The sequence below is a fragment of the Lithobates pipiens genome, unplaced genomic scaffold, assembly GCF_037356315.1.
Source record: "Lithobates pipiens isolate NorthernLeopardFrog02 unplaced genomic scaffold, aLitPip1_a1.2 Scaffold_18, whole genome shotgun sequence".
Taxonomy (NCBI): Eukaryota; Metazoa; Chordata; class Amphibia; order Anura; family Ranidae; genus Lithobates; species Lithobates pipiens.
The window spans coordinates 386,350,298-386,373,914 of NW_027507758.1; the positions used below are offsets into that span (position 1 = coordinate 386,350,298).

The 23,617-nt window shown below is 43.9% G+C and overlaps 1 protein-coding gene across 6 annotated transcripts in view; it reads right to left on the bottom strand.

The window, feature by feature from the left end:
- LOC143988320 (glutathione S-transferase 3-like) overlaps nt 1-23,617 on the bottom strand; it is a 127,626-nt gene that overhangs the window by 61,925 nt on the left and 42,084 nt on the right. The window contains exon 1 of one of the 6 annotated variants that reach the window (XM_077487787.1): nt 8,280-8,377. The exons of 2 other annotated variants lie outside the window; for them this stretch is intronic. The gene's annotated coding sequence lies outside the window, so the exon portion shown is untranslated. Of the gene's footprint in view, nt 1-5,439; nt 5,462-5,960; nt 5,989-8,274; nt 8,378-23,617 lie in introns of those variants that run through there. 3 more of the 6 variants (XM_077487790.1, XM_077487788.1, XM_077487791.1) reach the window with 3 other exon arrangements.

Below are 23,617 nucleotides of genomic sequence, written 5' to 3' on the forward strand. Positions count from 1 at the left end.
TACATATCTACGCACATGGATATGGTTATATACCTTTTATTCTATTTCACATATTCTAGAAGTCCCATTAACCATGACATGAAGAATTTATATTCCATGGGGGATTGCGGCTGTGCTCCAGGTGTTTTAGACCCCTTTCACACTGAGGCGCTTTTCAGGCGCATTCACACTACAAAAAAAGTGCCTGAAAAGCTCACGAAAAACGATTTCAAATAAAATCAATGAATGCTTTCACACTGGGGCAGTGTGCTGGCAGGGCGGTGAAAAAACATCCCTCTCCATTGAAATGAATGGAAAGCTCTTCAAAAGCGCTCAGTGTTTTACTGGCAGTTTAGAAGTGTGAAAGGGGCCTTATTGGATCCCTTCCTCAGCTCCCGGGTCAGGCATGATTGGCTGGCCTCTGGCATGCGTCACCACACTTTTCTAGTTCATACGTGAGTATTTTTAGGTATGACCAGTAATCCTATTGATTCTAAGCTCCCTATGCTGGTTGATATATTAGACTATACTGGTCATTTATCCCCTTTAAGAACATGGATGCAATGCTCCTGATGAGTGGATGAAGTCCACGAAACGCGTTGAGCCTAACTTGATGCATCCACTGTATATCGACATTCTAGATGTTTTTACCAATTTAAGTTTTTCACCAGACTATATTCTACCAAGTGTCCAGTATGCATATCTTTTACTGTTATGTGCCATGTCATCAACAATTTTCTTAATGTAATTTGACAACTGTACTGTGCATGTTATACTGTATTATGTTATGCTATTTATTGGTTCTGTAATAAACATATGGATTTTTTTACCTACATATTTGTTTGGTTTCACCACACACACCTCATTCAAAGTCCCAAACCTCGCCCCCCCCCCCCCCCCCCTTTTGTTGCATACAGCACAGGGATGGAGGCGTAAACTTTCCCTTACGTCTCACTCAAAGTCCCAAATATTCCCCCCTTCGTTCGCATGCGATTCACACTGCATTGCTGTGCAGATCACATGTAGTGCCTGTGCAATGCAAATTCAGAATACAAATTTGCATCGCATTCGGACAAAAGTCACGCAGGACCCTTTTTTCTGTCCGCACCAAAATCTTATTGCATCCGATTCCTGTCCAAATTTTCACACTGCGATCTGCAAACTGATCTGGGGGTGTAATTAACTTTGTGAACTGTCTGTGATTAAGGTCAGATGCGGGAACCTGTACTGGATTCACAGGGTTCCCGCATCGCACCAGTGTGAACCGAGCCTTACACTATGTCTCTGGGGAAAAACACTTGCCTCGTCTCAATAAGTAGACCATTCAGTAAATTCAGAGGGCCCAGGCTGAGGTCTGTGTACATGTATTAAAAAAAAAAATTTGAGAGGTATGGCAAAATGTGGACAGTTTCTCCAAAATCTTTTGAATTTACCCTCTAAATATGTAAAAATGTTAAATAATGCTTCAGCCACTTGGAGTATCGTGGCACATGGTAAGAATTTCTTGGCAGGCGGCACAACCGGCAGGTGGTAGTGAAGGGGCCCAATTTTAGCCTAGGTTCACTCTGACTGTGGGTTAGAAATCGTGCAAGTTCAGCTGAACTCTAACAATCTGATACCTGCAGGTTAGTCCGACTTCGGGAGCGATGTCAGAGACATCTGTGCGGGTTCCTGCACAGATGTCTATACAAATTGCCACCTGAAGTCACCACAAGTAGTACAGAAACAACTCAGACACTGCCATTGCCGGTGTTCTAAAATTTCCTGCGACTTATGAAATTCGCTCACCCTGTCACTTCCGGTGCGGCTCCGTCACTGAAACAGCTGACGGCGGGCCTGTACCGCGCATGCGCCAATCCCCTGCTATTAACAGCGCTTGAGTCTATAATTTTGGTCGACCGCTGAACAAATATCCCACGCATGCGCTAATACAGCTTGAAGCCATGATTTTTCTTGACCAGTGAAGAAAATCTTGGGCTGGGCGGGGACGTTCTCACCATCTGTTCAGCTCCGCCCGCCCACCCGCAAGTCTCCGCCCACTCGAGGCTATAATTTTTCTCCACCGTGAAAATAAATCTACAGCGCATGCGCTGTTAATGGCAGGGGATTGGTGCATGCGCGGTACAGGCCCGCCGTCAGCCGTTTCAGTGACGGAGCCGCACCGGAAGTGACGGGGTGAGCGAATTTCATAAGTCGCGGGAAATTTTAGAACACCGGTAATAGCTGCCGATTTGACATGTCAAATCAGACCAATGTGAACCTAGGCTTAAAGAGCATTAAACCTTCAGGTTTTTTTTTCCTTGAAAATAACAAAAAATAGGGATGCACCGATACTTTTTATTTTAGTACTCGCCAATACCAATTACTGATACCTACTGCAACTGTTTTGTTTACACTTCAGTTGTCAACAATGGTACATAGCATTGAAAAGTTACTTAAAAAAATCAAAAACCTAAATTTTGCGCTTTTTTCATAACACAGACACAGGGACACTTATACATATGGGATAAGACTATTTAGTTGCAGTTATGAGAGCAGCAGGAGTGGAGGGGGGTGGGCGCTATTACGAGTAGACAAGGGGGGGGATGGGGCAAGGACAGGGGGAGACAGACCCAGGAGAGCAGGGCTGCGGATGATGGAGGCAAGCAAACTGACCATGGTGTCAAGGCTCAGCAGCCATGATATACTGTGGTCAGTTTGCAGAGGGGAGGGCATAGCCAGGCAAGATCAGCCATGTATTTTTAAATGTTACAGGTGGCCAAAATGACACAGCACAAGCACTGTGTTGTATAACATGGTGTAAGGGAACAGGACCTTTTTTTTGGGGGGGGGGGGGTTTGGGGTTAACAAACACTTTAAAGTGGAACTTTACTCTGCCAATCAGCATTGATTATCTTTAATCCATATGCTGCTAGCATTAATAAATAGATAGGAAAGTAGATCATATTTACTTGTTTTAAACTTTTTTTTTACATTTCCACGCCTAGGCAAATGATGTCTTACATCCCAGGAGTTTTCAGGAGGGGAGGAGAGGAGTAGGGGCTTGTTTTAATCCTCCTTGCCTCTAAAGCCTGATCCAGGTATGGATTGTGCTCCCAAGGCTTCAGACAGGTGGTGAGCAAGTTCTGCAACACCACCTGTTTAACCCTATTTTTGCTGACAAATATAGTGCATTTACAGTGCTTATCTATTTACTGTAATATATAGCGTTCAGCGGGCTTGCTACCTGCCGATCACCACACACTACTACAAGTCGGATAAACCTTGCCTCAGGAGCGATGCTTTGTGCCCATAGCATGTAAACATCCCTTTCTGCTGCCTATTGCACCCGATAGGGAAACCTCAGAACTCAAGGGGTTTCAGTAACGTGGTTGCCCCCCCCCCCCCCCCATCACACGTCTAAATGATGAAGCCTAGCAGGTATTTCTATATGGTATATTTAACATACATTAAGACCCCTTTCACACCACACCGCCCTTTGCGCCGGCGGTAAAACACCGCTATTTTTAGTGGCGTTTTACTGCCAGATTTGCGGCGCATTTCGGCCGCTAGTGGGGCGCTTTTACCCCCCCGCTAGCGGCTGCGAAAGGGTTAAAACTGCCGGCAATACGCCGCAATAGCATTACAGCGCTCCCCCATTGATTTCAATGGGGAGCAGTGGTGGAGGAGCGGTAAACACACCGCTCCAAAGAAGCTGCTGGCAGGACTTTTCCCTGACGTCCTGCCAGCGCACTGCTGTAGTGTGAAAGCCCTCAGGCTTTCACACTACACACAATGGTGCAGCTTCTTTAGGGCAGATTGCAGGCGCGATTTCTAACGCTATAGCGCCTGCAAAACGCCCTGGTGTGAAAGGGGTGTTAATGAGAAAATATGAGAAGTTAATTGTTGGGGTTTATATATAAAAACTTTAAGGGCGCCTTTACACCTGTGCAGTGCTATATGATCCAGAGCGTTATTGTGCAGGATACCATGTGTTAACATGCTTTGTTTTTAGGTAGCCCATTTCTTTTTATTAAGGCTGCCATCACACAACAATTAACCTAAAACAAAAATGTGTCCCTTTTGAAAAAAAAAAAAAAAAAAAAAAAAAAAAAAGACACACTGCACCACAACACACACATTCTTCCCATGTGCGCATTGTTGTATGCTGCAACGCACATGGATTGAGGGGCTATTGCAAGTTGCATAGGGGTACTATTTAAATTGAATGTTAACACACCGCACCGCTGATTATGTGCTACTGTGTATTGTGGTAATGTGTGTTTTACAGCCTGTTATTGCAAAGAGCACATGTGAAGCCAGCCACAGGTCCAGCCACAGGTCCATTCACACGGGCACTTACACGTGCTGCAATTTCTAGCAGCAACAATCTGCAGATTCCTTCCTGCTGCTAGAATGGACAGGTGTGCGCAAATAGCTGCGGCTGCTGAGCCCATACCCTGCAGTGACAGGCTGTTGTGACTTTTTGCACAGCCAGCAATTACCTTCTGGGCACAGCTTTTTGCACACATCAGTCCATTCCACTCACAGGAATGCTTACAATTCTTACACTGGAAATTGCAGCATGTAAATGGAACCATACCATGGTTGTAAACCCTTACATATACCATAGTTAAGATAAACAAGGGTGGCTTCGCTCAAAGGTTAGTGTATAAGCAACTAGAGCTGCCGCGCCCACTACAACTACAGAGGTAGAGTCTCAAACAGAAAAATTAGAAAGTGGCTGCGGCGTTGCTCTATAGAGTAAATTTCGAATTGATTGGTACTGTGTGCAAGTGTAAAATAATAGTAAATATATTCAGGGCCGTCTTTAATACTGATTGGACCCTGGGCAAAACTTTTCTTGGGCCCCCCCATGTAGTTTCGCTCTCCACCTGCCCTCAGACATACAATAAATAGCAGCTAGACTCAAAATCAGTTTACTGAATCAGATCATGCAGCTATTGTGATTGGTTGCCTGAGGTTACAGTGTATCATTACCGCTCACTGACTGGTTGCTAGAGGTTACAGCACACATTACGGCTCACTGATTAGTTGCTAGAGGTTAGAGCACATGATTTCTGCTTGTTGATTGGTTGCTAGAGATTACTGTGGATATGACCTCAGGGGGGCACGATATACATAAGAATGCCGTCGGCCACTGCTATTTACATATGAATGCCAGTAATTTACATGTAAACACAGGGTCTGCAGGTGAGTCATCTCTACACAACAATAGGGCAGAGCTGGGCAGCATTAGTAGCAGCACTTCACACTGAGATATCAGGACACAGCACAGGACTAAAACCTCAAAGGACAAGGGAATTTAAACTGGGATAGTTGGCAAGTATGAGGTAGCTGCTTTGGGCCCCACAACAATGACAGGGCCCAGGGCAGCTGCCCCTTTTGCCCTGCCTTAAAAACGGCCCTGAAAATAGGTCACATACTGCTTAGGTACCAGCAATGTGCCAAGTGCCTTACCTAATTACCCAATTCACAGCACACACTGGCTGAGACAGTGGATTCCAGATCCTGAGTTGGTATATCTCTCCTTTCTTCTTCAGTTCCTCTGCCTCATACTCATGTAGGAATAGAAAAAAAAATAGACCCCATAGCGTGATACTGTTTAGTTGAAGCACTTAAAGAGCACCTGTCACTTTATTTGCAAATCAACTATATATGGACTTTTTATACTGTTAAACGTTGGATATATACAGTATTTAGCACCTTTGCACATGTTTATGAGTTTACCACACTTTGTATTTATATTTGCTGATATTTTTTATGCATTTATCTAATTAGGTAAGGTTACAGAACTTGGCACTTTTTTTGGCACAAGTGTTATTTTTACACTTACACAGTATCAATCAATTAAAAATGTACTCTACAGAGCAGCACTACACCCACTTTCTAATGTTTCTGTTTAAAATCCTCACATATACCCAGTGAAGTGACTGACATGATACAAAGAGATGAAACAAATTTTCCTACATAAGTTGTACCTGTTTATCTACAGCAGTCTTTCTCCTACATCCATGCAAAGTGCAGAATTTACACAGGATCTCTCAGCTCTAAAAAAAAGCAGGGACAGAGCTGAGACTGTCAGTCAGTTGTAGCTCAATCCCCTGTCATTTTTTCTCTTGGTGTCAGGAAAACTGGTCAGAAGTAACTCATGCTTATAGCAGAGGAACAAGGCAGCAGACAGAAATGACACACAAGCTGGATACACATTATACAATTTTTGTAGTTCAATTTCCTTTAGATTTACCTTCAAGTGGATGTAAACCCGAATTTTTTTATTTATTTTTTTATGTCATAATGTATAGTATAAGATTTATTATCATTTGAACCCAGTCTTGCCACAAAGAGTTAATCCAGCTCTGAGCAATCCTCTTTTATTGTTCAGTCAGATAAAACTTTGTCAAATCCTCCCCCTTGCTGTGAGTGACAGTTGATTTGTATATCTTGTGCACTAGCCTAAGAAACATGCATTATTTTTTATTTTCCTCCCACACTTTCTTCTGCTGCTCTGCCAGGATTGGATGTTCCCCACCTCAGCATGATTTGGCATGCTGAAGTCATGTGGTTACTTTCCTGTCTTTTCACTGGATGTTAGAAATCACAGCAGAAGTTCAGTGTAAGAGATACACAGGAGAAAATGCATATTGACAAGGGGAGTGTTGAGGTGGGCGGGGAGTCTACTGAAATCACGACTCCACCCACAGAATCTGCAGTTATTCGGGTCTCATATCAGACAGAGGGGAGACATTTGACAGGTAAAGATACATGCAGGAGTCATGTATATCCTTATAGATAACCCCCTATGGCTTTAGTAGTTTAGAAAGGATGACATTGGGTTTACATCCACTTTCAACTATGTAGTGCAAGGGCCTGCCTGATTGCATACAATTTGAAAGTGTTAAGGTTTGACCTCATATTATATGGTTTTGATAAATCTAAAGGAGAGTTGTACAAGAAAATTGTATATAGTGTGAAGCCAGCTTTAGTACTCTTAAATTGAGACAAGTACACACTATAGAGGGATATGATTTGTTCATATTTAATGTCTGAGATTTACATTTAATGGACCATTGCAGTGGCAGCAGGCCACAGTGGAGCAGCATTACCCCCTGACGGCACTAACACAAACCTACCACCACCCGCTGTCCTTACCTTGGATGCGGATGTTGAGAGTGGCGGGCTTGGGGAAAGCTGCTCCGATGATGGGTGTCCTCTCCTGGAGCAGCTTCTGCGGTGTCTTCTCTCTCCTCCTCCCAGCACTAGGTGTCCAATAGAAACGCCTGTAATTTTGGCCAATCGGCAAACAGGTTTCCTGATTGGCCAGGAGGAGGATCAGTGTTGCAACAGCAAATTTTCATTCGCTGTTGCAACACACCTGGGTGGGCTCCAGATGTAATGCTCTGTGTCCCGAGTCCACCCTATTTTGAAGCGTATTAGAGCCTACGGCTTAAAATAAATAAATAAAACCCTGGCCGCTCTAATTCATATGCACAGTGACCCGAAAGGGCTGGACACATGAAGAGGGGATGGCCATGGATAGATTCTTGCTATGCATGAATCTATCAACTGCATATAGGGGGTGGAGAGGATATGGACGGGCTGCCCCTGGACCATTGTAAGAAAAGAACGATGAGCATTTGTAAATTAATTAAGATTTTAGTTTAGTGGACTGAAGAAAAAGCAATGAACATATAGGCAATGTCACAAAACGCTAGTAACTGTAATACGTTTTAACACTTACCCTTTTCCCATTGAATACAGGTTGTTAGCAAATCATTAGAATAACAATGTTTACAAAAATTACAAAATGTATCAAGCAAAAAAAAGCATGAACTAATAAACGAGTGCCTTCAGTAAGTACTTAGTATCAATATTGGTTTCTTAATTCTGACACAACTACGTTATATAACTAGAGGGATGTTCTATATGCTCATAGAGAACACTTTAATTACAGAACAATGTGTACACCAGATGAGCCATGTATGTTTATGTATGTAACGGTTCATCTCCATGTAACGGCACACTTGTAATTCAGGAAATACTGTAAACTCTGTATTTTGAAACATAATCCAAATTAAAGGCAGCTACCAATAAAAATGTGTATATATATATATATATATATATATATATATATATATATATATATATATATATATAAAAGATACAAACTATATTATACACATATAGTAAAACAGAAGAATACACACAAACTCTAGTAAATTAGTAATCTGCAATTACAAGTTTTCTAGTACAACTTTGAAAATCCCGTGTTCGTTCTTGTAGTAAAAGTCTTACCCTACCTCCAGACAAAAAGAAGCCCAGCAATTCAGATATCAGTGACCCCTCTGCTCACACACTAAAGACACAGCTGCCTTTGTAAAGTATTAACACATGGGGGGAGGGGTCTGTCCTACCAATCGTGTTGCCCGTTCTTTGTGGATTTGCATGTTTCAGGAAAGCACGTCGATTCCTTGAATCTTAAAAGTTTCAAAGTAAAAAGATAAGCTAAATTGATGGTGGGAGGGGGAGAGTAAAACTAGAAATTGGTTAGTAGATATCACCTGCGATGGCAGTGAATAAAAAAAAATAAAAAATAAAAAAGTACAAAAAATGTTCTCTCCATGAGTTGAGGAGATCAAATTTTTCACCCTTTATATATAAAATACGACAGCATGTTATAGTGGATGTGAGGGTGATTTGGTGTGACATCTGTCACTTCATTGATCGCTAGTGTATGTTTGGGCAGATCTGATTGTCTAGGCGGGTGTCCCTTTCCCCCCTCATCCACATAGGCCTCCTGAAGCCTTGCGCTCAGTGGTAGAGGCCTGGGTTCCCTGTAGAGGAGTAGATAAATCCTGGGTATACGGTGCAAAACTGTAACCCTTCTTCAAACACATCCAACTGTGGCACTGCAAGTAGCAGAATGCCCTTCTTTTATATACTTATTATTATGACTTCTTGCCTTATTTACAAAAGGCAAATCAACCGTGCACTTGGAAGTAAAGTCGCTGTAGATCTGAGGGGGGCATGCAAGGAAAATAAAAAAACAGCATTTTAGCTTGCACATGATTGGATGATAAAATCAGCAGAGCTTCCCCTCATTTCAGATCTACCTATCAGCTCTACAGCAACTGCACTTTCAATAACCCCTTATTAGACATGTGTGATTAGATTCGTACGAATCGAAAATTTGTACGTATTTCCGTAAATTCGTACATTCGGGAGGATCCGAAATACAAATTGCTATTTTTCCGAATTATGCACGAAATTTAGTTTACGAATTTCAAATCCAAATTCCTAACGAACATTCGTAATTCTTACGAAAAGTTGATGACCCTAAAAGTTAAGAACCCAGGAAGTCGGCACAGCACAGGGATGGTGGGAGCCCCTCATAATGATAAATTCGTCATAACGAATACTCGTGATTCTTATGAAAAGTTAACGAACCTAGCGAAAATTCATATTTCGTACGAATCCAAATTGAATTTCGGACACAAATTCCGAAATACGAATTAATTCTAATAAGGAAAAAAACAAATTTATTGACGGCGCACATGTCTACACCCTTTGTGTTGTCATATGAACTTTGTCCATCTCCCATAGGAGGCATCTGTTAATTGCTGCGTGACAAACAAAGCATGCACGCTTAATAATGTGCTTCCAAATGCAGACGGCACCACTGACATCTGCAGGCTTAAAGGAAACGCATAGAGAAGAGGAAGGGCTGCCATTGCTGATCTCCTTTTGAAAATGCTGCTTGCTTGGCTTATTTGCTGAACCAATGGCCTCAATAATTGGTTATCAATCTGAAAAAAAAAAGCATGCAGTGGAACTACAGGCGTGCGTACTTGTTTTAGGTGAGCAACTTAGAATAATAGAAAGTCGTGACAGCCAAGCAACTAGCATTTTCAGAAGGAGAGGTCAGCAGTGGCAGTCTACACATTCCTTTCAATCAGGGCATGCATAAAGGTTTATGTATATTGAAGTCTCCAGGTAAAGAACAAGAGCACATTTCATCATAGTCATCATAGGCATCATAGTCAGCATAAAGAAAGAAACACATTTATTTATTTCAGGTACTTATACAGCGCCATCAAATTATTCTTTTTGCGCTTTATATATATTATACTTTCACATCAGCCCCTGCCTTTGAGGAGCTTACAATCTAAGGTCCCTAACTCACATTCATACATACACATAGTAGGGCCAATTTAAACAGGAACCAGTTAACCTACCAGCGTTTGGGAGGAAACCAACGCGGGCCCAGGGAGTACATGCACGCTCTGTGCAGGTAGTGTCATGGTTGGGATTTTCAATCCAAAGACCCCAGTGCTGCTAGGCAGAGGTGCTAACCAGTTTGCCACTCAGACAAATGAGATGTTTGAGAATTTTGAAACCAACAATACATTACTAATGAATTTTGATGTGAATGATGAGCTATTTATTTGTAATAAGTGGGTAGTATTCCAAATGAAAACAGAGATAATAATGTAAGAAATGGCTACAGAAATTTTAATATACTAATGTCTTAATTAGCACATGATTAGTGCCAAGATAAGGTCGGGCATAGGGCAGCATACTCACTTGATGGACTAGTCCTGGCAGAGAAACTCAGGGAGCAAATTTTGGTCCCGTGGAAGATGTGTTTTTATATGTGCGTTTTGTTGCGTGACAATCATGGTAAAATCACACTGCATTTGGGGTGCCTGTAGGAATGAATGGAACCCAAAAGATGTGTCGCACATTTTGCCATGGTTTTAGCTAAATCTGGAATCGTGGGCAGAATTGCGCCAATTCTGCCCACGATTCCAAATCACTGAGTGTAAACGGGGCTTTATGGGTGTGAAGCACTCACCCGTTTTCCCGCACGAGGTTGCTGTACCTACAGCCATAGGCAAGCTCTCTCAGTTGGATGGAGTGCTGGACAACAGGGAAGGGGGAGGGGTAGGCTAGGATGAGAGTGAAGAGGGATGGGGTGCAGAGTGAAAGGAAAAGGGGGTACAGATGGAAGGAAGGTGGCAGGGGCAGACTAGGCCGAGAGGGCTCTGATTCCCTGTAAAAAGGCCATACTGCTTCCGCTACAGAATGCCTAAAGGCTTTCTGATGAAGAGGAGTAAAAAGTCCCTGCTGGTGTCCTACCATGTGCAGGAAGAGGACGATGACTGAGGACAGGTCGCTCCGACCTCCCCCCCCCAGCATGGATGGTGTACACCATGTCTTAGTAGAGGCCGACTCCATGCCCCACCGTTGGCTCTCCTCTCCTGGCCAGCCCTGACTGGCTCCCCCCTGCAGCTCCTGGGACCCCCTCCTGGCCAGTTTGAGGAGTCAGTGCAGTAGGCGCTGCCCAGCCCGACCCAACCTATGAGCAGAGAGTTTCTGATTGTGGAGCTTCAGCCTGGAATGAGGGTCAGGAGGAAGTAGGGAATAAGGAGAGCAGGAGGGGGCACAAGTCACTGCACCATGGGCCTTTGAGTTGTACTTCCCCTAGGCCAAAAGTTGGCAGTCAGCCCCTGGATGGAGGTGACAGGGGGCAGTATGTAGTAGGAGGAGAAGCTTTGCAGATGGGGAGTGTGGGGATAAATGCAAGTAGATTCATGGGGAAACATGAGGTGGTGAAAGGGGACAGAAGAGATGTTCAGGGCTAGGAGAGGGACAACCCAATGCTTGTACACACAAGGCTGTGCTGCAACACAAGGGTTCCCTTGCTGCCAGGCCATGCATCTATTTCATCCTCAAATTAGCCACCATTTAACTCTTCACAATCCCCTAGCTTTCCTAAAGTATTTCACAGTAAAAATCTGTTTTCAGTCTACCCAAGGATCCACTGTTCACCAAGTTTCAGGTTTTGACAAAAGTTTAGGTTTTGCAGCATCTGTATAGCCTAACATAATGCAGAATTTTTGTTCTTCACCTCTAAACACATTTTATTAACAATGTACTGTATCTGCTCAGTTATCCTTTGTTCACTTCCACCTCATTCATGTTGCATTATTTTATTGTACTGTTTAACTAAAAGCTGGAAAGCATAGGTCTCAGATAAAAATCTCAGATTTAGTGGTGGTTTACACTGAGAAGTAGACAATTGTGGCTGGTGCTAAAAATTTGGGGGGGGGGGGGGTGGTGTTATGAACCAACACCACCCCCCCCCCCCCCCAAGAGTCCTAAGACTCCCTGGCCAATAGGGGCTTCCTGATTGGCCGGGAGGAGAATGAGGAAGACAATAGCGAATATTCTTTTGCTTTTTTCACACAAGTGGGTGCACTGTGCCCCGAGCCCACCCTTTTTTGAAGCCTATTAGATCCCCAGGCTCTAATCAAGTGCTTAAAAAAAATAACATAAAGAAAAAAAAACATTGGAATCCATGCGTCGGACGCTCCGCCTGTAGATTAGGGGGCTGGACACATGGATGATGGGACGGCCACTGGATGCAGTGCAGAAAACCTCATCTGACATAGCAGTGACAGTGTCATCCTTAAAAAATTGAATGTAGGTTGCTTTAGGCAAGCTCTATAAACAAAAAGGACCATTGTAAAAACACAGAGAACACAGTGTATTGTATATACTTTGAGCCTTGCACAAAAAAGCTAGCATGCTAATACAGAACAGAGAGCAACTAGTGAAAGCGTGTACCATTACATTTTCAAAACAAATGGAATAAACACTATATTGCACAACATACTAATTCAAGAAATTCATGGGATTGTAAACCCTATTAACACCCATAATGCCATAACAACATACATTAAATAATAAAGAAAACACAGAACAAGCATAGTGGAAAAGTTTAGGCCGCAGCCCCTTTATTGAAGTTAAATCTATTTTAATTATAAAATGAACTTTATCCTTTAATACCAAACAGAACTGCTGTTAACCATTAACAGAACAATATCTTTAATCACTAAGACTCAAGCAGCAATATCTTATACCAACTAAATAACTGTTTATCAACCACTGTCCACCAACAAAGTGCGCAACATTACCCCACATAATATTGCTCCATGCCGAGGGAAAATAACAAAGGGGAGCATAGGTGGGAGATCATGTTCCACTCAGAACAGGCCTCGCCATGGTCAACCAAAGCAGTTGAGTGTCTTTGCTCAGCATCATATCCAGAGGTTCTATTTGGGAAATAGATGTATGAGTGCTACCAGCATTGCTACAGAGGTTGAAGGGGTGAAGGGGGGTAGCCTGTCAGGCTCATACCATACGCCGCACACTGCATCAAATTGGTTTGCATGGCTGTCGTCCCAGAAGGAAACGTCTTCTAGATGATGCACAAGAAAGCCCGCAAACAGTTTTCTGAAGACAAGCAGACTAAGGACATGGATTACTCGAACCATGTCCTATGGTCTGAAGAGACCAAAATAAACGTATTTGGTTCAGATGGTGTCAAGCGTGTGTGGCGGCAACCAGGTGAGGGGTACTAAGACAAGTGTGTCTTGCCTACAGTCAAGCATGGTGGTGGGAGTGTCATGGTCTGGGGCTGCTGAGTGCTGCTGGTACTGGGGAGCTGCAGTTCATTAAGGGAACCATGAATGCCAACATGTACTGTGACATACTGAAGCACAGCATGATCCCCTCCATTTAGAGACTGGGCCGCAGGGCAGTATTCCAACATTATAACGACTCCAAATACACCTCCAAGACAACCACTGCCTTGCTAAAGAAGCTGAGGGTAAAGGTGATGGACTGGCCAAGCATGTCTCCAGATCTAAACCCTATTGAGCATCTGTGGGGCATCCTCAAATGGAAGGTGGAGGAGCGCAAGGTCTCTAACATCCACCAGCTCCGTGATGTCATCAAGGAGGATTAGAAGAGGAGTGGCAACCAGTGGCAACCCATGTACTATAGCTCTGGTGAACTCCATGCCTAAGAAAGTTAACGCAGTCCTGGAATATAATGGTGGCAACACAAAATATTGACACTTTGGGGTGTACTCACTTTTGTTGCCAGTAGTTTAGACATTAAAGTGGATGTAAACCCACATTTTTTTTTAATTAAGACTCATATCTGTTACAGCAGAGGATGTCATTTCATCTGTGCCCAGTCTTGCCATGAAGAGTTAATCCAGCCGTGAGCAATCCTCTTATCTTTCTTCAAAAAAAAACTGAGAAATAGGTGTCTGTTCTTCCCCCTTGCTGTGACTGACAGGTGATTTCCTTATCTCATGCAGGAGTGTGAGAGAGGCATTCTGTGTACTTCACCCCCCTTTCTTCTCCAGCTCTCCCAGGATTGGCGGCTCCACACCGCAGAATGATTGTGCATGCTGAAGTCATGTGGTGACTTTCCTGGATTTTGACTGGATGTTAGTGATCATGGGGCATAATCCACAAGACCAGCAGAAGTTCAGTGTAAGAAATATCGATGCCTTGCCATGGCAACTCCACCCACCGAGCCCTGGACAACAGACCTGCCCACTATGGAAGTTATTTAGAAATGATGAGAATGGGTTCACATCCACTTTAATGGCTGTGTGTTGAGTTATTTGGAGGGGACAGCAAATTTACACTGTTATACAAGCTGTACACTCACTACTTTACATTGTAGCAAAGTGTAATTTCTTCAGTGTTGTCACATGAAAAGATATAATACAATATTTACAAAAATGTGAGGGGTGTACTCACTTTTGTGAGATACTGTATTTAAAAATGGCCTCCGTATATTCCCACATGGTCTGAAATGCCTAGTACTGCCTCTGATGCAGCCGGTTAGAGTTGGTAAAACCGGTCAGGCCTAATCTTGTCCGCCATGAGCCTTTAATCCCGGACAACCACCATGGGGAACTGATAAGTATTACTTGTGGACATTTTATGTGGATTTGGCTGCGTTGAGGACACATGACAGACTTTGATTAAGTGCAGATCCTGAAACTTTATCTGCTGTACCGCAAAGAAACTTTCTATAATAAATAATCTCTATATCACATTGCCTGTGTGAAGGAGGTTGATTGAGGACAGAAGTAGGAACAACAACATCTATGCAGTGTGTAACATTCGATTTTGGCCATATCTCCTCCTCTGGACCACAGAGCTTGGATGTCTGTATGTCAAGATATGGACTCTATAACCTGCAGTCTGCTACTTTGAAAACTTGAAGGATGCACTTTCTTGTGGAATCTTCCTTGTGTGGCTGCTCACAATTGAGGTGTGAGGGAGTTTGAGAGGGGCCTCATTACAACATTGAGTTGAGTACTTTTTAGGTCTTTTGGCCCACACTCCTCCTCTAGACCATGCCTTTATGATCTATGGTGGACTATAACAATATGTGCTTTATATGATACTTGATATCATTTGCCTGCAGTGAATGATTACCTTGCCAACATTGTCATCCATATGGAAGTACATGCAACGTTTATGACCCTGGTAGTTTTGCCAGTCCTCCATCTCTGCAGCCTCAGGTGCACTGAAAGAATGGACAGGAATAGCTCTGTACAGAGCTTCCTGTTCATTCACAAACTGAAGCCTAGCAAACACAGTGTACTATGTTCCAGTTATGAATGGACAGAGTCAGTGATCGATACAGATCACTGACTCCATTCAGAAAAGGCTCCATCCTGACAGATCCCCTGCAGTAGCCAGCGGGAGAGGGGAGGGGGAACCCCTCAGAGCCGTGGGGATGAGGAGGAGGGGAGAAAGGAGAGAGCAGGGGGGATGAAAAATGTACAGGGTTGTTGGAGAGCACACGGGGGGCAGCAGAAAGAAGATGCATAGGAGAAGAGCCATGGGCGGCTGCATATAGAGGAACCAATCTCTCCATTTTGCCCCCGTCTCTCCTCCTCTGCCTCTCACAGGTGTTAAGCGGCTGCAGGAGGTACATAGAAAGATTGGTTCCTCTATATTGGTGTTTCTCAATATTTTCCAATCAGGGCGCCCCTGAAAAATATTTTCAGTCTAAGCCCTTGTACACACAGTCGGAGATTACGTCGGAATGTGTCCGTTCGGACCGTTTTGTCGGATATTCCAACTATGTGTGGTCTCCATCGGACTGTTTCCGTCGGAATATCCGTCTGACCAACTTTTCCAACTTGCCGGAAATATTTTCCGACAAAATGCTCTGATCGGACATTCTCCGATCATATGTAGAGAATTCCGATCGACAAAGTGCCACACATGCTCAGATCAAATTCCTACACCAAAGCTATTGGCTACTAGCATGAACATAGTCCCGTCGTAACGAAATAACGTCATCACGTCGGATTTTCCGACAACTTTGTCCGACCGTGTGTATACAACAGTTTCGGACAAAATCCGACGGATTTGGTTGTCGGAATCTCCAACCGTGTGTACAAGGGCTAAGGCTTGTTTCACATAACTGCATGTCAAGGAATGCGTGCAAAATTGCTTGCGTTTCTGGCATGCAGACAAACGCACTGCTCTTTAGCAAACACACAGGGGTGTCATTAATTCTTAATGGTACCCCCAAGCATTGGAAAACATGGTGCATTTTTGGTGCAGTGCCATTAAAAAATAAAAAAAAACACACACACACACACACACATATATAAAAACACACACACACATATATTTAAAACACACACACACACATATATAAAAACACACACACACAAACACACACACACACATTTATAAAAACACACACACACAAACACACACACACAAACACACACACACATACATATAAACACACACATACATTTATATATATATATATATATATATATATATACATACACACATACATACATATAGACATTTTAAAAATCAACAGTACTGTACCATCATTTTCCCTGCTTGATACTGCACTGTAGGGGGAGGCAGAGAGCACAGCACACACCTTGCTTTCACTTTCTTAGGGCTAAACAGCCTGACTGGTCTTATATGCAGGCACCCCTATACAGGCATACAGGAGGGCTGCACAGGTCCTCTGCAGCATGGGACCAGGCCGCCATGGCGACCCCTGCAAACCCTGTAGGTCCGCTCCTGGTGTGTGCATCGAGTTATTGGGTTTGTAATGATAACTAACAGAGATTTGTCTTCAGCCATAAATGAATGTCCATAATCAATCTTAAAGGGCTCTTCTTAACGACTTAAGGACTGGAAGAATTTGCCCCCTTAACGACCAGGCCATTTTTTGCGATACGGTGCTGCTTCGCTTTAATTGGTAATTGTGCAGTCGTGCGATGCTGTATCCAAGCAACATTTTTTTCCCACAAACAGTGCTTTCTCTTGGTGGTATTTGATCATCTCTGCGGTTTTTATTTTTTGCGCTATAAAGCGACAATTTTGAAAAAAAAAAAATACTTGCTATAATACATATCCAAAAAAAAAGTATAAAAAAAAAATGTAGTCATCAGTTTAGGCCGATATATATTCTTCTACATATTTTTGGTAAAAATAAAATCACAATAGGCATTTATTGATTGGTTTGCTCAAAAGTTATCACGTCTACAAACTACGGGATAGATTAGGGACTATTTTTATTGTTTTTACTGATAACGGCGGCGATCTGTGATTTTTAGTGGGACTGAGACATTGCGGCAGACAAATTTGACCCCAAATTACACTTTTTGGGGACCAGTGACATTATTACATTTATCAGTGTTATAAAAATGCACTGATCAATGTAAAAATGACACTGGCAGGGAAAAGGATAGCACCAGGGGGTGATCAAGGGGTTAACAGCAAATCCATGACACACAGTAATGTGGTTCTGTTATCCATGAACTGTCAGTTTTAGATGCTTATTTATGTTTTTTATTGGTGACTTTTTTACCTCACAAGCTAAACTCTAATGAACTGCATATTGCGATATTGCTCAGCTGCCAATTGTTGCAAGTTGGACTTTAAAAGAGACTGTTTATCTGCTATCTTTACCAGACGGTGCTGTCCAGCAAAAGAGGCAGTTAGAGAGTTAAAACAAACCACTGACAGGGGTGCTTACAATAGTCAGCTTTTATTTATTTTCTTAAAAGCTTACACTAAACTGCTTAAAAAAAAGGGTTAGCAGGAGTCTAGTTTAATTTGTTAGTCACTTACTGTATGTAAGGTCCATCCAAATCTACTAGACCAGTGCTTTTCAACCTTTTTTTAGCACCTTTTCAACTTATGCAAAATCTCAAGGCACCCAGCCTAAAATGGGGTCCTTCACTCACATCAGAAGTCCCCCCTTACACATCTAGTAGAGTCCCCCACTCACATAAGCACCCTCTATATTCTCCACATTTCACATCAGAGTACTTAGCCCCCCCCCCCTCCCCTTTCATATCAGTCTTCACAGTAGAGGGAAAATCATCAGAGTCCTCCATCCCCCCTTTAACATGAGAGTCCTCAGTCTCCCTGTTTGACATCACAGTCTTCAGTCCTTCCCTTTAACATCAGAGTCCTCAGTCTCCCCTTTAACATCAATGTCCTCAGTCTCCCCTTCCACATCACAGTCTTCGGTCCCTCCCTTTAACATCAGAATCCTCAGTCTCCCCTTCCACATCACAGTCTTCAGTCCTTCCCTTTAAGATCAGAGTCCGCAGTCTCCCCTTTAGAGTCAGAGTCCTCAGTCTCCCATTCCACATCAGTCTTCGGTCCCTTCCTTTAACATCAGAATCCTCAGTCTCCCCTTCAACATCAGAGTCTCCTGGAACATAGCTAAGTTGGGAAGTGCCGTCAAAGACCACCAGGGGGAGCAACTGATAGATAGAGTTTTATTATGTAAAAAGATTGTTATATATTTTTGGATAGAAAGGCTGCTATGGCCAGTTATCCTCTATCTCAATTGTGGTCTCATTAATTGCAGGTAAAGTTAAGTGGGGTTTAAGGGTGGAGTATACAATGGTTGGCAGTCACAAGAGGAGGAACATCTTATCTACCCTGGTCAAGGGAAAAAAAATAAACAAATGTAGCCACCACACAGGCATGTACTGGCCATCGGCACTACCGGGAGTTTCCCGGTGGGCCTATGGCTCAGTGGGCTGGTTTTAGTGGCAGGGGAGGAGAGAGAGAGAGATGCACAGCACCAACTTAGTGCAGCATTAAAACAGCTTTTATTCCATTAAAAGAACGTTACTGACAAAGGGAGTAGGGTGAATGGTTAGGACACTGTGCAAGAGTCCAGGCTTGTCATCAATCTGAATTAGGAGCTGCCAGCAGGAACCGATCAGCCCAGTAGATACAGAGTACCGGTGTGTGTACTTCTACTTCCTGGTGGCGGTGGAACACACGATGGGCTGGACGTAATGTCATCAGCTGGAAATGATGCTCGCGTCACCTCCCACGTCTTGCATCATTTCCGGCTGTTGACATCATGTCCACCCCATCGTGCATTCTACCGCCACCAGGGAGTAGAAGTACACACCGGTACTCTGCATCTACTGGTCCGATCAGTTCTGGTTTAGGGTTGCCACATCATCCCTTTAATCCAGAACACATATTAATTACACAGATTTTGAGGGTGATTTAATGCAGATAAATCACCAAGTGAGTTTAATTACCACCTTAAAGCGGAGGTCCACCCTAAAGTGGACCTTCCGCTCATCGGAACCCTCCCCCCCTCCGGTGCCACAATCGGCACCTTTCAGGGGGGAGGGGGGTGCAGTTACCTGGATAATCCAGGTAACTGCACCCACTTCCGGGATAGCTCTCTGCGGAAAGGGGCGTAACTTACGCCCCTTTCCGCAAGTGCCCGCCCCTTCCCGCAAGTGCCCCGCTGCCTGCTGGGAAACACACAGATCCCAGAGGCAGCGGGGACCGTCCTCATTGCGCAGCGCGGCTCGCGCATGCGCAGTAGGGAACCGGGAAATGAAGCCGAAAGGCTCCATTTCCTGATTCCCATACCCAAGATGGCGGCGGCAGCACTCGAGTGTCGATCTAGAGATCGGCTTCGGGTGCCGACATCGCGGGCGCGCTGGACAGGTAAGTGTCACTATTTTAAAAGTCAGCAGCTGCAGTATTTGTAGCTGCTGGCTTTTAAAAAAAAAAAAAAAAACGCGGAGTCCCGGTGGACTCCCGCTTTAATTAGCCATAGAACCTGTGTAATTAATATGTGTCCTGGATTAAAGGGATGATGTGACAACCCTAATCCCACTGATTTCTCCTAATTCCGATTGATGACAAGCCTAGATTCCTGCACAGTGTCTTAATGCCTTTCACCCTATCCCCTTTGTCAGTAACGTTCTTTTAGTGGAAAAAAATGTTTTAATGCTACACTTAGTTGGCGCTGTGCAACACTGTGAGTTCCTTCTTGCTCCAGACACGACAGTGATTACAGTGGGCATCAGGGCCGCTTTTAGAAATCATGGACCCCGTAGGGGCCCACTTCGACCCGGTGGCAGGCAAAGTGGCAAGTGACAAGCTGCATCTGCTGACAAGTGACGTGGCAAGTGACACACTGCATCTGCTGACAAGTGATGTGGCAAGTGACACACTGCATCTGCTGACAAGTGATGTGGCAAGTGACACACTGTATCTGCTGACAAGTGATGTGGCAAGTGACACACTGTATCTGCTGACAAGTGATGTGGCAAGTGACACACTGTATCTGCTGACAAGTGATGTGGCAAGTGACACACTGTATCTGCTGACAAGTGATGTGGCAAGTGACACACTGTATCTGCTGACAAGTGATGTGGCAAGTGACACACTGTATCTGCTGACAAGTGATGTGGCAAGTGACACACTGTATCTGCTGACAAGTGACGTGGCAAGTGACACACTGTATCTGCTGACAAGTGATGTGGCAAGTGACACACTGTATCTGCTGACAAGTGATGTGGCAAGTGACACACTGTATCTGCTGACAAGTGATGTGGCAAGTGACACACTGTATCTGCTGACAAGTGATGTGGCAAGTGACACACTGTATCTGCTGACAAGTGATGTGGCAAGTGACATACTGTATCTGCTGACAAGTGATGTGGCAAGTGACACACTGTATCTGCTGACAAGTGATGTGGCAAGTGACACACTGTATCTGCTGACAAGTGACGTGGCAAGTGACACACTGCATCTGCTGACAAGTGATGTGGCAAGTGACACACTGCATCTGCTGACAAGTGATGTGGCAAGTGACACACTGTATCTGCTGACAAGTGATGTGGCAAGTGACACACTGCATCTGCTGACAAGTGACACACTGCATCTGCTGACAAGTGACGTGGCAAGTGACACGCTGCATCTGCTGACAAGTGACACACTGCATCTGCTGACAAGTGACGTGGCAAGTGACACGCTGCATCTGCTGACAAGTGACACACTGCATCTGCTGACAAGTGATGTGGCAAGTGACACTCTGTATCTGCTGACAAGTGACGTGGCAAGTGACACGCTGCATCTGCTGACAAGTGACACACTGCATCTGCTGACAAGAGATGTGGCAAGTGACACACTGCATCTGCTGACAAGAGATGTGGCAAGTGACACACTGTATCTGCTGACAAATGACGTGGCAAGTGACACACTGTATCTGCTGACAAATGACGTGGCAAGTGACACTCTGCAGCTGGTGGTAGGCGACAGTGACAAGTGACACGCTCAGGGCTCCCACATGATTCCACATTATGGTGAGTTGAATTATTTATTTTTATATTACAATGTAATAATAGAAATAATGCACTTCAATCATCCTGACACCATAACAACCATGGTGCCATGATGAGTGAAACACCAACACCAGGTGTCTGGAATAAAGTGGGCCGGTCTGTACGAAGGCCATGGCCAAATTTTTGTCTCCGTCCAGCCCTACCACCACATGTATGGATTGGTAAGCTGCAATCAGTAAAAAGTTTGATTTAAGATATATATACAATTTAAGCTTGGAAACATGTATTTGTAAGGAGACCTAGGCATTGCAATATAATAATAATAAATCATCAAGAAGACCAGGATTCAATGCAGAAGCAAAAAGTTTCCAATGTGCCTATTAAAGCAGAGCTCCACCAAAAGGGGAAGCTCTGCTTGTTTGCACCCCCCCCCCCCCCCCACTGCTACATTTGCCACTTTTTGGAGAGGAGTGGGTAGCTAGTTTTGACAGGTACCCGCTCCCACTATCGGGCCAGATCGCTGTGGCGATCTACATCAATGTCCGGCCCTTCCTCCTTCCCTCCCCCGCAGCCTTCTGGGACACACGTAGCCCCCAGAAGACTGTGGAACCATTCAGAAAACACTGCGCAACTCGCACATGCACAGTAGGAAATCGGTTTTGCAGCCGGAAAGGCTCCACTACCGGTTCCCCTTACCTAAGATGCCCGGCACCTGCACCCGAAGCTGATTGAAGAATCGACTTGGGGTGCTGACATAGCTGGATCCCTGGACAGATAAGTGTCCTTATATTAAAAGTTACTTATCTAATCTAATTTTCTGGGGGTAAACTGGAGTTTCTCTTTAAGTGCCTAGAGCCATTTGTACTTTTCAGTGTGCATTAATGTATTGCAGTTCTGTGTGCTTGAACATTGCCAACGTACATGCTTGGTAGAAAAATTACCCCCCCACACACACACACGTATATAAGGAGTTTATACATTTTTAAACTGTAGTGCATTTTTTTTTTTTACTATCTATATGCAAATCTTAACATTTGCGCGAAAAAAAAAACATCAGTACCAACAGAGATTTGGCGAATGTCATTCAAAACAACTTCAATATTGCATTTGCTTTAAACAATGGATTTTGGTATGAATGGGATTTCCTTAAAAGAAAACCACATGTACTGTTTCTTGTTTTTATCCTGTTTCATTGAATTTTCACTATGGTTGACAATTAATATCAGTCCACCCCATTTACTATTAGAAAACTAAACAAACATAACAAAAGTGGACATTTGAGTGCAATTCTACTCGTATATGGCCAGCTTTAGAATGATTCGTCTGATAAAATGAGTCACTTTGCCAATGATTTTGTGTGTGCGCAAATTGCAGCTGAAGTTGCTAAGCTCTGTAAAGAGATTTTTTTATTTTGTTTTTGTGTGTCTAAAACATTCTGTGAATGGTCCGATATCTCAACAGCAACAGGGGCCAGGTGTGCATGCATGCACATGGCTAGCCAGAGACACATTGAGAAGTGCCACCTAGCATGGAGTACACGTGACCCTCAGGGTAAACCCGTTGCGGGCAAGCAAACATAGTCAGTGTGAGAGGTAGGGTCACAGTGCAATGGAGCAACAAGTGAACATAATGTTCTGCTACAAATTGGGGAAAACGGGGACAAAGACACATGAAATGGTGCAAGTGTACGGGACGGAATCCATGAGCAGAAAATGTGTTTGCGGCAGTTTCGCAACAAAAAGGAAACGACTGAGGATGAGCCATGTTCAGGTCGGCCACCAACACGTAGAACTCCAGACATGATCGAGCGAGTGCGACAAATGCTGGCACAAGTTTTGTGACTGACTCTACGATTGGTGGCAGAGGAATTGGGCATTAGCAAGGATAGGGTGCGCACCATCATCCGCAAAGATTTGGGTAAGCGGAAGATCTGTTCCTGATTTGTGCTACACAAGCTGACAGATGAACAGAAGGCAAAACAGATGAAAACCTGATGTCAGCACCATGTGTGACCAGGATGTTGCTGCACGATAATGCTCCTGCGCACTGTGCGATCCGTGTGCGCCAATTCTTGACTCAGCACGGAGTACCTGTTCTCGATCATCCACTGTACTCCCCTGTCTGCCACCTGCAGACTTCTTTCTGTTTCTC